General features: G+C 43.5%; 1 pseudogene; it reads right to left on the bottom strand.

Annotated features, from left to right (window-relative positions):
• Positions 1-433: 433 nt before the first annotated feature.
• On the bottom strand, positions 434-3679 carry LOC139330931 (uncharacterized; annotated as a pseudogene).
• Positions 3680-13571: the final 9892 nt, after the last annotated feature.

Here is a 13571-nt window from a genome sequence, read left to right as displayed (position 1 = left end):
AAATGAGTTTCAGAAATGTTTTGAACATCAGATGAAACATTGTATAAACTACAACCCTGATTCCTAAAAAGTTGGGACACTGTGTTTCACAAAGGGGTGGACCTTGCTCCATCCTTGCTTGTGAATGTCTGAGTCTTTGAAGGATTAATACCCAATCATGATACTATCACCTGTTATCAATGAACCTGTTTACCTGTGGAATGTTCCAAACAGCTGTTCCTTTTCCAGGAATGTTTTACGTGTGTGATGACACAATCACCTTAAAGGGGTTCATCACTGATCTGAAGATTAGTTGACTCATCATGATGTTGTAGTGAAACATCTTCTGATGCATAGCTAGGGCACATTGTCAGTGATGCTACCTGAGATCATAGGGTCTTTCGGGTCTTTCAAGCATCAGACACCCTCACTCAGGCGACCCAGCGGAGGTTGATCAGGCCTCAGCTTGTGCCCCAGCAGCACTCGACCACGGATCTCCTCTCTTTATCCAGAGCCACCTAGAGGCCTTCTCTGCTGCCTCTGTGCTGTTATAGATGGCCATCCTCCTCCTCTCACCTGTGATCCCGAGTGCAGTGTAAGCCCTGCAGAGGGACTGTTCTGCAAAACCTCTGCACCCGACCTCCACAGGCAAGCACCTTGCCTTCCAGCCTCGTCTTTGGTGGTCGTTGACTAGGTTGTCATATTTCTCCCTCTTGTACACAAATGCCTCCTCCATGCGTTCTTCCCATGGCACAGTGAGCTCATGCATGACAATGTTCTTCATTGCCTCTGACACCAGAACGATGTCAGGTCTGACGGCGGTCTCAACGACATGCTGGGGGAACTTAAGTTGGCTGCCCAAATCCACTGAGAGCTGCCAGTCTTGTGCAGTGTGGAGCAACCCTGGTGTTGCTCTGGAAGTTGTTCTTGGCTCCTCCCCGGCTCTGATGAAGTTGATGGTTTTCTTCATGGGCTTAGACCTCCGACAGCTAGCAATGGCACTCACGATGCCCTCTGTGATGGTCTTGAGCACCTGATCGTGCCGCCATCTGTATTGGCATTCCCTGAGAGTTTTTGGGCAGCAACTCATTATGTGCTTGAGAGTCCCCTTTCCCTGGCACGGGGGGCCCTCGAGGTGTTTTTCGACCAAATCCCAGCAGTGCAGGTTGGATGGGCTGGGAAGGACATTATAGACTGCCTGGACCAAGAACTTGATGCAATGTGGCTCTGCCTGCCAAAGGTCAGTCCACGAGATCTTCCTCTCCACAACTTGCTCCCATCTGGTCCAGGCCTCGCTGCCTCATTCCCACTGCTCTATTGGATCTCTGCTTTTTTTTTTTTTTTTTTAATTTATTATTTCTTGTATTGCTGATGTAATGATAACGAATGAGCCAACAGTAGACCAGTCTGATAATCTGAAGCATAAATTCTCGAAACAGGGATTGTTTTGTTAGCTCTGTTCTTTTGTTGGAAGCCCAAGAACGGTCCGGAGAAATCTTCAGTTCACAGTCAAAGCATTTATTGAGGTCACATATAAAGCAATGCAGCGCTGATCTCAGACTGACAGAGCTCCCGCAGGATCTCCGCCAGAATGAGCACCGATAAAAGTTCACATTTATCTTCTTGGGTTTGACCAAACCCCATACTGTACATAAACAGACATATGTTACAGAATGTAATTGGCTGTTCCCCAAGCCTTAAACATACCATATCTTTGTCCTAGACATGTGATAAACAACCTGTATGTGTGTATGTGTATGTGTATGTGTATGTGTATGTGTATGTGTATGTGTTGTCATTAGGCGTGAAACTGATGTAATGAGTGTCATAAACAAAGAGAGGAGACAAAAGTATCTGTTTTGAGAAGAGACAAAAGTGTCATCTGGCCTTCTGTTATCAAAACAGGCTCTCACCAGTCATGTTATCTTACAACTCTAGGCTATGAAGGACCTTTGTTCCAGAACAGGCATGTGCAATAAAGAACACGCGAGTGCAATAAGGAGCATGAGATTACTTTAAAGGACCAAATTGTTACAGTCTGACCACGACTTCAATGAAAAGTCTTATTTATTAAACACATTAATGAATAATAAATAATGAATGGTAACTGAGCGTCTGCCGCACGCTACAGACAGTATACTCGCTCCAGGGCATGTCTAATGATCAATAGGCTGTCACGTCTGTGGGATGGTTCGCAGGCGAGCGAAGTGATTTCACCTTATAGAGCGAGAATTAACTAATGATACGTACAAGAGGCTCATCTGCTTCTCACTATGGTCAATCAGATATATTTTAAATGATCAATTTTCAATGGCATTTCAACATTGTTCACAACATGCATTAGACAATTCTTGTAAATAGATGACAACATTCAACAATAATCATGATTACAATTTCTAATACTCATCCTAATATACATGTATATACTAATATACATCACAGTTTTGTCATCTTATAAGCCAGAAACACGGGAAAAGTATTGATATCATACAGATTATGGGCTTAGTAATGTAAAAACATCCAAGTTAAAGCAAACCTAGAGATTTCGTTATCCTGGTGTGATGGTTATCCAAAAGTTAGGCTGTTTTACAACTCCATTTCTCCTGAAGGAATGCAAAAAGGGGGAAAGAGGGTCAGTTGCAGGTCAGTTCTCCTACACCGTGCTGATAAACCCACGCCTTGAATTTTCCTGGCAGGCCGGTCTTGTCGACACTCCTCAGCCATCCTCCAAGCTCCTCACACATGTTGTTGATGGAAGCTGTATCCCTGATACGTAATAATCCAGGATTAAGGGGACCTGGTGGTCTAGCCACAGCACCACCAGGTCCCCTTTGCTCTCCCTTGCCTCTCTAAGGAGCTGTGTTACCACGCCTGTGTGCTCCAGGCACCCTGGTACCCCGGGGATGCCGCCTTTCTGCACTGAGGTGTCAATATATCCATTCTTGAGGAAGAACTCAGCCAGTCGTTTCCTTCAACACTGAGCAGCGAGATATTTCTGAACTGACTGTCTATCTTGGAGTTCTCCTCTTTAGGAATCCACACACCCTCTGCAAATCGCCACTGCTGTGCTTTTTTTCCCCTTCTCCAGATGACCTTCCTTTACCTCTTTCAGGAGTGGCTCCCTCAGATCGAAGACCTCAGCAGCCTCTGAAGGTCTTATCACAGCCTTGCACTGTCCCAGCTCTTGGTCTCGGGTGGGGTCACTGAAGGTGTCGTGGAGATGTTGGTCGACTTCCTTCTTTGAACAGGCCAGGCGTCCACTGTGTCTCTGTCCGAGAAGCTCCTTAACAAAGCCAAATGGATTGTTGATGAAGGCAGCCCTTTCCTGGCCCTCTCCCTCCGCTGTCTCCTGTGATGTTCCGCTCTGTGCAGGATAAGGAGCCTCTTCCTGAGCATGAGACGGAGCTCGGCCAGTGGCGCCCGTTCTGCTTCACGGGCTACCTTATGCTGCTACTTCAAGGTTTTCAGTTCATTCCTGATGTTGTGGATTTTAGCTGCCATCTAGTTCTTGGTGTAAGGCTGCTTGGCTCCCCTGTCCCCCTCAACTCCAAACCTTTCTGTGGCCATGCTCACTATGATGGTTGTCATAGTTTGAAGCCTCTTCTCAACCTCCCCTTTGGCTGTTGCTTCCAGCACCTTGTCTGCGTCCTCATCAAACGTCTGACACTGCCGCTGTTTTAGAGGCTTGGGGCCATCTGATCCTTCTCTTCTCAGACTGCCTGGTCGAAGGGACTGTTTGCACCACTTGGAGGCTCTGGGCTCTGTACGGTGCTTCCGGGCCTGGCTCCTCTTCTGTCTCACCAGATACCGGACCTGTGCATTGTGGTATTTGCAGTCACTCCTTGTATTTCATATTCGTTTGATGGATCTTTAGGCCTGTCTTATTCTTGCAGATCTTTCTGCACAAGCTCTCTCCACTAATCAACGTTTGTCCATTGCTGTTAGTAATTAACTTTGAATCTGTCAAGCTGGGGTGCTCATCTCTCCTAAACAGTCAATGCATCGACTGCACAGGTGTTAGCTGTAGCTAGCTCATAAAGGATGAATGGACTGACTGATCTCAGAACTCACCACGAACTCCAGTTATTGGGAACTCCAGTGCTTTCTGTGATTTCCTCCCAGTCTTCTTTCTTACTCCTGCCTTTTTCTTTTTTTTTTCGTAGATTCATATAGCAAATCTTTTGCTTAAGGTGAAACATTTTCACCTTGCATGACATGTATAGACTGAATGCATATGTATCCATGCCCACTTTTTGTATTGAATTCATATGCGGTTTAGACTGAAATTGCTTCTCTTATTGTTTGAACACACTTTGAAAGTCAGGGTAGCTCAGCCTCTGCTGCATTGATTTTGACCACCAGCCAGACAATAAGTCATCAGGACTCTTATTACCTATTGGAATCTGGCAAAATTCACCCTAAAGATTATACAATTGTGGTATAAGAGAATACTATACTAGCTAATAGATTCTGAAACAAGACTGTGAACGGAAATGAAAACTTTTCATAAAAGCAAAATGCTGAGATTTTTCAGTATTTTGAAACAGAACAATATGTAATTTCAACCCATCACTTACTGAGAGAGAGGCTGGCAGCTCCAAAGCTCAGAACGCTGGACTAAACTGGGCAGATCTAAACATGCTGTGTGTGCGTGTTTGTGTGTTTCACAGAGAAGAGGAGGCGTGTGTGTGCAAATTTCCCCTAAGACGCTCTTGGCTTTATTAGGGCCAAGTGATTATGCCATAAAAATCACGTAATTAAACCCCAAAACACACACGCACAGGGACCAAGGGATTATGAGTGTGTGTTTGAGTGGAAAGAAACATAGACAGAGTTAGAAACGGAAGAAGTGAGTGTGTGTGTGTGTGTGTGTGTGTGTGTGTGTGTGTGTGTGTGTGTGTGTGTGTGTGTGTGTGTGTGTGTGTCCCCTGTGTGCTAGTTATGGCTGCCTTCCAGTGGCAGCCACTCTCATTTGGTCCTGAGGGGCTCAAACACACACATGCACACGCACACACACTTTCTCTCTATTTAAACCAGCAGGACAATGGAGCCAGAGCTTCCAGCTCCATCAAACACATGGTCTACACGGGAAGCCAAGGGGGGATTGAAGCCTGTTTACTGAAGCCTCAGTCTGTGGAAAGCAAGGATCTATTGTTAGACATTCAGGTATTCTTTCATTCTCGTCCATCCATCCTTCAGCCACCACATGCATTTAGCTAAATAGGATATTTCACTTTCAGCCCATCTGGCAATACACTAATGTGTTACTTTTTTTTTCTTTTGTAGCTGCCAGCAGTTCCGATTCCTGATTGGTCCAAACCACTGTAGTTTGACCACGAGCTACTAACCTCAAGACTGGCAAGATGGATTCCTGGCTTGTGCGATCTGGTGTGATCTCGTGAACCAGCTGCATCACAAGGTCAGTCTACAGGAAGAGATAAGTTTAATATATGCATATATGCATATGCAACGCATTTAACTATACAAAATGTAAATTACAGTAAATCTTCAACAAACTCACAAATCTTAGTAATCCCAGCAGACCACTGAGTTGGAGTTGTTCCCCTCTAATCCTTTAAGAGCTCTATGTAACAACTGAGAAATGGACTGAAAGTTTGACCTTCAAAGACTTCAATGGTCAACTGGAGCCAAGACAACTTGCTTTTGCAGAGTGCCCAGTCTCTTTAGGAAGTTTTGCATAGTTTTCCTGAAGAAGAGCAGTGCAGTAAACAGGGAAGTGGATGGACATGAACTCATTGTGCTCTCATAGTAGGACAACATAAATCTCCATAGAGGATAGTAGAGACTAAGAAAACAATAGCAGTGTATAGTTGAGTGCAAAATTTAGGAACTTTATGTGCCTTCTAAAAATCCAACAATACACTGTACGGCAAGCACATTAGTACTGCAATGATGCTAAATGATGATGACCTTAATCTCATTTTACTGCTCACTATAAAGCAAACTCTTGTGCATCTAATAAGGACAAGTCAATGAGTGAATGACGGAGAGATTTCTAATATAGCCCCTTATCTTATTAAATACCTGGCAAGATCACTTGCTACCAAGCGTTTGCTTAGAATGAATAACAGCAACTTGAAATACTCCAGATGTTTGTTAGCCAGAAGGTTGTCCATATTCAGAAGTAAGGTTTGACAATATAAGTGATAAAAATTTAGTGTGGAGATTACTTAAAGTTTCAGCTTGAGCGCTGCGCAGTCACAAGGTCAGGAAAAGTTATTTATATACAGCATACCAAAAACTGCTACCAATGCTAACAATTAGCTTACAGCTACAAGTTGGAGAGGTATAGAAACGTACTTTTATTGTCACAACACATAGTGAGTAGCACACTACATGCACACGCCATGCTTCCGTGAAATGATCTTCTCCGCATTTGACCCATCCTTGATCCGTCCTTCCTCCGCGGCAGACCAGGAGCGGTGGACTGCCAGCTGACAGCGGCGCCCGGGGACCCAACTCTCATTCGTCACCATTGGTCAGGTGGTGATCTTCTTGCATGTTTTTAGTGGGGGTATTTTTATGGAGGATACCCAGGTGAACACAGGGAGAACATGCAAACTCCACACAGAAAGGCCCCTTTTTTCCCTGAGCAGGCACTGAAGGCATGATGGAGGACATGCCACCAGCGCCCACAGAGGGATTCGAACTGGGACCTTCTAGCTGTGAGGTGACAGTTTTACCACTTGGTCCACCGTGCCACCAATGTCCCACTGTGCCACCAAAAATATATAAACATATACTTTGTTTTAGTACAAAGACACAACAGAGGGGCTGTGAAACGGAGGCAATGTGGGCACATTAAAATGGCAAGTTTTTTGCTTGAGATAATTATCATTATGAAGTGTCTGGCTTTGAGAAGTTTATACTGTAAAGTAGTTTGGGAAAAAAACATTAAAATAAAGTGAAGAATTGTGGGTGAACTTACTACAAACAGAAAAATGCATTCCTTCAAATACTTTCAATATACAAACCCCTCCAACCCCAGTTACACTGTCATTCTGTGGGACACACAGATTGGAAACATGACTACTGACACGCTGAGGAGGACTTTTCTTCTTTAAAAGAGTCACCCCCCCGTCATATCAAAGCCTCTGTTGCTCTCTGCCTCACAGAAGTCTCAAATGCCTTTAAATAGCCTGCTGCGATGCACGCACAGTGCACTTCGTTGAAATAAAATGGAAGAGTGGGGAGTGCGGGGTCACCTCTGTTTCCCCGTCAAAATCAGTCCTCTCAACCCTTTTTCTTCCAACATAAGTGTCTTCAAATTCACATTTCTGGTCTTGTAACTTTTCCAGATTTCCCACTACAATTTTGTCTGACATTGTCGGTTCAACATGAAAATTGTTGGGCCGCCCCCCAAAACGCTGGATGTGCTAACACATTATCCTCATGCAGACACACAGCCAAAATGGCAGCCAGTAAAAGCCTTTTTCCACTGAAGGTGAATTAGGCTGAATAGTGCGGTGCTAACAGCAGCCTGTGACAGAGGCTTTTAGTGGGTGTTTATACAAACTGTCAAACATCCGGGAGAGGAGTAAAGGAGAGAATACGGGAAGAGAAGCTGGATAGGTATAAGAAAGGAGAGGAGAGAGGGAAAAGACGAGAGGAGGGAAAGTGGTAAAAGAGCATCAGAGCTGAGAGGTGAAGATAACTGACAAAGTTATAAAAAAGGGGAATAGAAAGTATGATGAAGTCAAATGGCGAAACAACAGATGAAAGAATAAAGAGAAGATGGAGATCTGAAGGGAGAAAAAACAACACAGACAAACAAGTGATGGCCAAACTTCCGGAGGATGAGGATGATGAGAGGAGAGGAAGGAGGCACTGAGGGAAGATTAGAGGAGAGGTAGGAGTTGATTAGAGGCGAGGGGAGGAGGAGGATGTAATCGTGATGACAGGAAAGAAAGAGGAGGGGGCAGAGGAAGAACAGGCCATTTGACAGAGAGGAGAGATATGATATGAGTAACTTTTTGTATTTTCCATCTACATTAAAGAGCTCGCTGATAACATGGAATACATTTCCACCAACAGGCTCCACGCCAGGCGCAAGATAGCGTTCAAAGAGAGGTGCTAGATGTACGAAGGATCGGCTCACCCGATTTACAAAAAAACACACTTTCTGTCCTCCAGTGGTGTCTGGCCATTCACATATCGGGGAGGAGGCAGGATTCTCAGAGACAGATAGTAAAACCCAAGCGCCTTAAAGGAATAGGTCAATATGTTTATCTAAGAGAGAGATAAGGAGGTCAATACAGCTCTTATATCTGTGGGTTAAGTACGGGGCTGGACCTGGACGGTTTAGGGGGAGCTGTGTACTATAACCATTTCTTTCAAACAGCAGTTTATCTGTCTCTTTAGCATTTCTGTGCAGTCTCTCTGCTGGCTGCCTTTGCATGGATTAAACAAAATATAAAGTGCATAATATAATCAGTGAGCTTTGCATGTGTTTGGAGGCAGATGACTGAACTTTGGAGTGAGCCAGGCTAGCTGTGTCTCCCTTTTCAAAGTCCTCTTTGCTAAGATAATTGCCTCCATACTTAACGAGCTTGATATGCTCTTATGTATATCTTGGGATGAAAGCAAATAAGCGTATATACCCAGAATTAGTCTAGTCGTTCAAATCAAAACTATCTGCATGACAAGATAGGCTACTGTACAACTAAGGCTTAGCACAGAAATCTGTCTGTCTGTCATTAGAGGGAACTGGCCGTTAAAATTCTGCGTAAATCAAACACAGAGTAATGTCGGTGTCTTAACTGCATGAGGGATGGCAGGTGGATGTGGTGACAGACACATACACACAGTGTTCAGACAGACACCTGGACAGGCAGAGACAAAGAGTAGAAGTTATACTGACAATAAGCTCGGGGCAAAGACTCTCTCCTGGGAGGGACGAGCATCACTGGACAATGTCTCATCACACTGTTGTGACATGGAAGCTGATGATAAGGGAAAATATCCTCTTGTTCCGTACTGACAACAGTGGTGTTTCCCGGCGTAACACTATATCAGCATAATTCACTTGTCCTGTGTGTGTGTGTGTGTGTGTGTGTGTGTGTGTGTGTGTGTGTGTGTGTGTGTGTATGTATGTGTCAGCTATATCCAATTAAATTCTAAGCCTGTCCTCAAACAGGGGTAACAGGATTAGAAGTACTAGTTTGTTTGTGTACTACTGTATATGTAGTGTGAGTATGAGTCAGGCAAACAGTGTGTGTGTGTGTGTGTGTGTGTGTGTGTGTGTGTGTGTGTGTGTGTGTGTGTGTGTGTGTGTGTGTATTTCAGGGGAATGCAGTTTAATGAAGCCCGCAGACAAAGTGCTGTGTCACGACAAACTTTGATTTGTGTTCAATACACACTATTTTCTCTCTACCTTTCTGCTTCTCTCTTTCAAAGGTCCCTCTCTTCTTCTCGCTCCACTCCTCATCTCTTGCCTGTTCTCTCTCTTGTAAAACAAATGGATCTGTGTTCAACCTATTGGGGATGACGGGCCCCCTCCCCCACCCGCCTCCATCACCCCTCTCTCTCTCTTTTAGTCTCTCTCTCACTCTTCCGGCTATTGGACTTGTGACAGAATCAGAGAAATATTGAGAATCCATATTCTAGCCAGACGCAGAGCTCAGGAGTTGTAAATCTCTATGTGTTGACAAGAAAACAAGCCAAAATAATGAAATGTAGCCTAATGCTGATGCATCAAAAGAAGGTCTTATCAGCAAGGCGGGCCAAATAAAACTCAAGAAAGAGCAACAGTCAGTGTTTTATAAAGCACATCACAGGAAACTTTTTATTTGAAGCCAAGTTACCAAAAATAAATGGTAGCAACACACAGAGCAGGCCATCTGAAGAACCTTGAAATGTCCTGTAAGATTTTCACAATTTATATGCCTAATCCTTTCTTGATGTCCTGTACAGTGTTTCCATCGCAACTGTAACCTCATGATCAAGAGAGCATAACGAAAGCTGTACATGGTCATCTTTATGGTGACTGTCCGCTCTTTATGGGCTCATAAGAGGAGAGTGGATCATGTGCGGTCCACAGTTTATATGTGGTCAAATGGATAAAGACTGGTAACATTAGATGTCTGAGAGGCAGCAAAGCTTCCAGATACCTGGCCCACCACCACCCTCAAAAACTTGTTTATTAGCTCATTGATTATTAATTGATTGGCAACTGTGTGTTATGCCAATGCCAATAATAGTAATATAATAATCAGTGTTGGGAGTAACACATTACAAAAGTAACTTGTTACAGCAATATATTACTTTTTGCAGTAGCAAAGTAATATATATGTTACTGATACGATTTTGGTAATATTATTACTGTATGACATAACATGTTACGCCACCTATTAAGCGTTCAGCAGCATTCAGCCATGTCAAGCCTTTAATGGTATTCAGCACAGGGCTGTCATTCATCTCTTACCTGCTGTCATTGTCTCCTCATCTGCTCACCTGTGCCATCAGTGCTCTTCCACACTCAGCCCGCCTACCTGCCCGCTCACCTGATCACACACCTGAGGCTCAGAGCAATCAGTGCAGTATTTAAGCTGCTCTGCCAAACTCACTCTTTATGAGACTGTCATTGTTTCTATGCAAGACTCTCCAGCTGTTTCTCATGGACTGATCTCCCGTTGCTGACCCTGCCTCTTTCCAACCACGTCTGTTCACCTGTTCCCCAATTAATATCTCAGCCTTTTGTCCCTGACCACGAGTCTTGCCTTTCGCTTCCTGGATTTTGAGACTATTTGGTGTTTGACGCTCCAAACATGTAAAGACACTTTAAGACTTTATCTTCAGCACTTCCTGAATCTTTGCCTCTCTGTAACTGCCTGGTGTTTTATTCACTGTGCGTCACTAGAGATTCGGTGTTGCTGCTTATCTGGACCTTGTTACAAGGGAACAAGAACTAAGTCAGCAAGTACAGCTGGAGTCAAGCTACATAACAGCCACCTGTTATATTTTCGCCACCAGTTTTCGTGAGTAGGAAAAACTCTTCCAATAAAGCTTGTGAGCAAAATTGCACTCAAAACCAATCACAATGTAAGCTAATGTTGCCATCGAGACCTCGTTATGCAGAGGCTATAGTAGCAATAGTAGCGAACAGTAATATGAAATCACATTTTGAAAGTAACTTGCCCAACACTGATAATAATGCATGTTTCCATCCATTACCATTATGTGAATATACGGATGGATGCATCAAGGTAAATGTTTGCTGGTGACAATTTTCCAGTCGAATGCCATTAAATCATTGCAGAGGAAGAGGGAGCAATGGGATGATATGATTAAAAGAGCACCAATCAAACCTCAAACAAAACAAAACAAACACTCAGAAAGAATTCCATCTCTTCAATGGAGCTGAAGCTGGAGGGCGTTTCAGTCACATGCTTCATGTACGTCTGCTTCCACTGCACTTTCTTGTAATTTGCTTTTGTCAAACCTTTATATCTCAGCAGAGCACGATAAAACTAATTTAACTATTTGTATATTTGACTTTATGTTGGTTTGTTATGATTGGATGGAGAAGTTTACCTTTATGGCATGCAGCTTTGCTGGCTGGGAAAGCTTCCGTTCAGCAGATGATGGTTTTGGAATTTCAACCCAGCTCACTTCCACTGTACCACTCGACTCCCACCCCCACAAGATGGAGCTTGTACCAACAATGAGTCAAGTTCAATTTTAACAAGCCTGGCTGTCTGCTTCAAACCACTGAGAATCCATGTGACAAAAACATAGATGTGAAAGCTTCTATGCCTCAAGGACTTGAACTGTATTCAAAGATCCTTACTGGTGACATCCTAAAACTCTGAACTGACTGAAGCCTCATTTCACAAACTTACCTCTTAGCCCCACTACCACCCATCCTACAACTGTCACTGCTCCATTTAAACACACGATCAGTCAAATGAGTTAGCAGGCAAATGTGCCATAGTGTCAGCACACAAATCCTAACTCATACAAGAGCCTCTAATCACAGAAAGTGTTGTAGAAAAGAAAAAATCACTATGAGTGAGAAAGGTTCAGACTGCATGACACATTGTGGATTAGATGACGACATTTGGCTCCACTCTGCTCTCAGTTAACAATGGTGGGACTTTAAACCTGCATGGTGTTGGACTCCAAAGCAGTCTTGGACAACTCAACAATGCTGGATCTCCACACACTGGCAGGACTTTCACCTTAAAGATGCATTTATCTGTGGGAATCAACAGAATATTCGCCATCTTCATTTTAGTCTCAAAATGTTCTGCACATGCTCATTGTTCTCCTCAAATGTATTTCATAGATAATAACATTGTTTTGACTCCTGTGACTCAACACACATAATTACAATAACAACTCTGAGTAAATGAGCCAGAGCAGCAGCTTTAGCGGTGTGTACATGGCCAAATGGGCCAGGCAAGCTGGTGTTGGACGACCTGTAAGCAGTGGCTGCTCAGGAATTCTAAAGAACATCCAGATGGCCGGCGTGCCTCTGGGTCAAATTTGTTGAAACAGGCAAGTGGCTTATTTAAAACAACAACCAAGTGTCAATGTTGCCAAAGGACAGGCATGGCAACAAGAGGTGTCACCTGAAAGCTCTGTACTAAATCAGATGGACTGAGAGTTAACACTGCAGTGACAAGGTGACAAACATTGAGTCAGCGTGCATTGTTCTCTAACCATGTTTTATTGGACAGACACAGCTGACCTTCATGTTCCTCAGCTATGAATGTCCTTTTTTTACTGCGCACAGTTATCTTTTTGCAGCTGTCATTAGCAAATTTAATAGAAAATTGTACATCTTTACAACCGTGTTGTTTGTTTATATTGGTTGCTGCACTGACCTTTTAACTCCTGGTAGCATTAAAATGCATTCATTAATCAAATGTGGCTTTCTGAACCTGTAACACTGAGATGAAGCTCATGCTCTGAGAAAAATGAAAGCATTTTCCAGCGTTGTTTTGCCCAGTTTTTGCTTAACATGCACAAAGTTTTTCTTTTCTTCGACTTACAGCCTCCACTCCTGCCATCCCTAAATGATACATTCCATACAAATTAATACAGTCAGTTTACTGACAATGGCAGGTAAATACAGGTAAAACATATGGCCATCAATTTTCACTTCTGCTCATTAACAAATGCCCCTTGTTAATTGATACAGTCTAAACATCCTAAAAAATGGCAGAGCAGCTTTGGTTCAAATGGCTCAGTTATGTTGGCAATTGTAAACATCTTTATAACAGTAAAGTGCAACATGGTAACAGTCCACTGTACTCCAGTGTCATTTGTCCTGCTAGTCATTCACCTTGGCGCTGGCCCACCATTAAAGCTCTTATTTCTTAAGGCTATAGTGGCATTTACAAGCTCAACTGACAGGGTGTCCTAAGTGGAATTGAATGCCGCAGGTCCAGACACAAGAGAGCTCATTCACCAAATACCACTCAATAACACCAATGACAGCTTAGGTCAGGCTGTGTGTGTGTGTGTTTCTGTGTGTGTGTGTATGTGTGGACATAGCAGATGCTACCCATACATGCTATGTGTCTTTTATGCAGTCATATATTATTGATACTGAGGAGTGTGTCACT

Source organism: Chaetodon trifascialis, chromosome 5 (assembly GCF_039877785.1).
Source record: "Chaetodon trifascialis isolate fChaTrf1 chromosome 5, fChaTrf1.hap1, whole genome shotgun sequence".
Taxonomy (NCBI): Eukaryota; Metazoa; Chordata; class Actinopteri; order Chaetodontiformes; family Chaetodontidae; genus Chaetodon; species Chaetodon trifascialis.
This window is presented reverse-complemented; position numbering and strand designations above follow the sequence as displayed.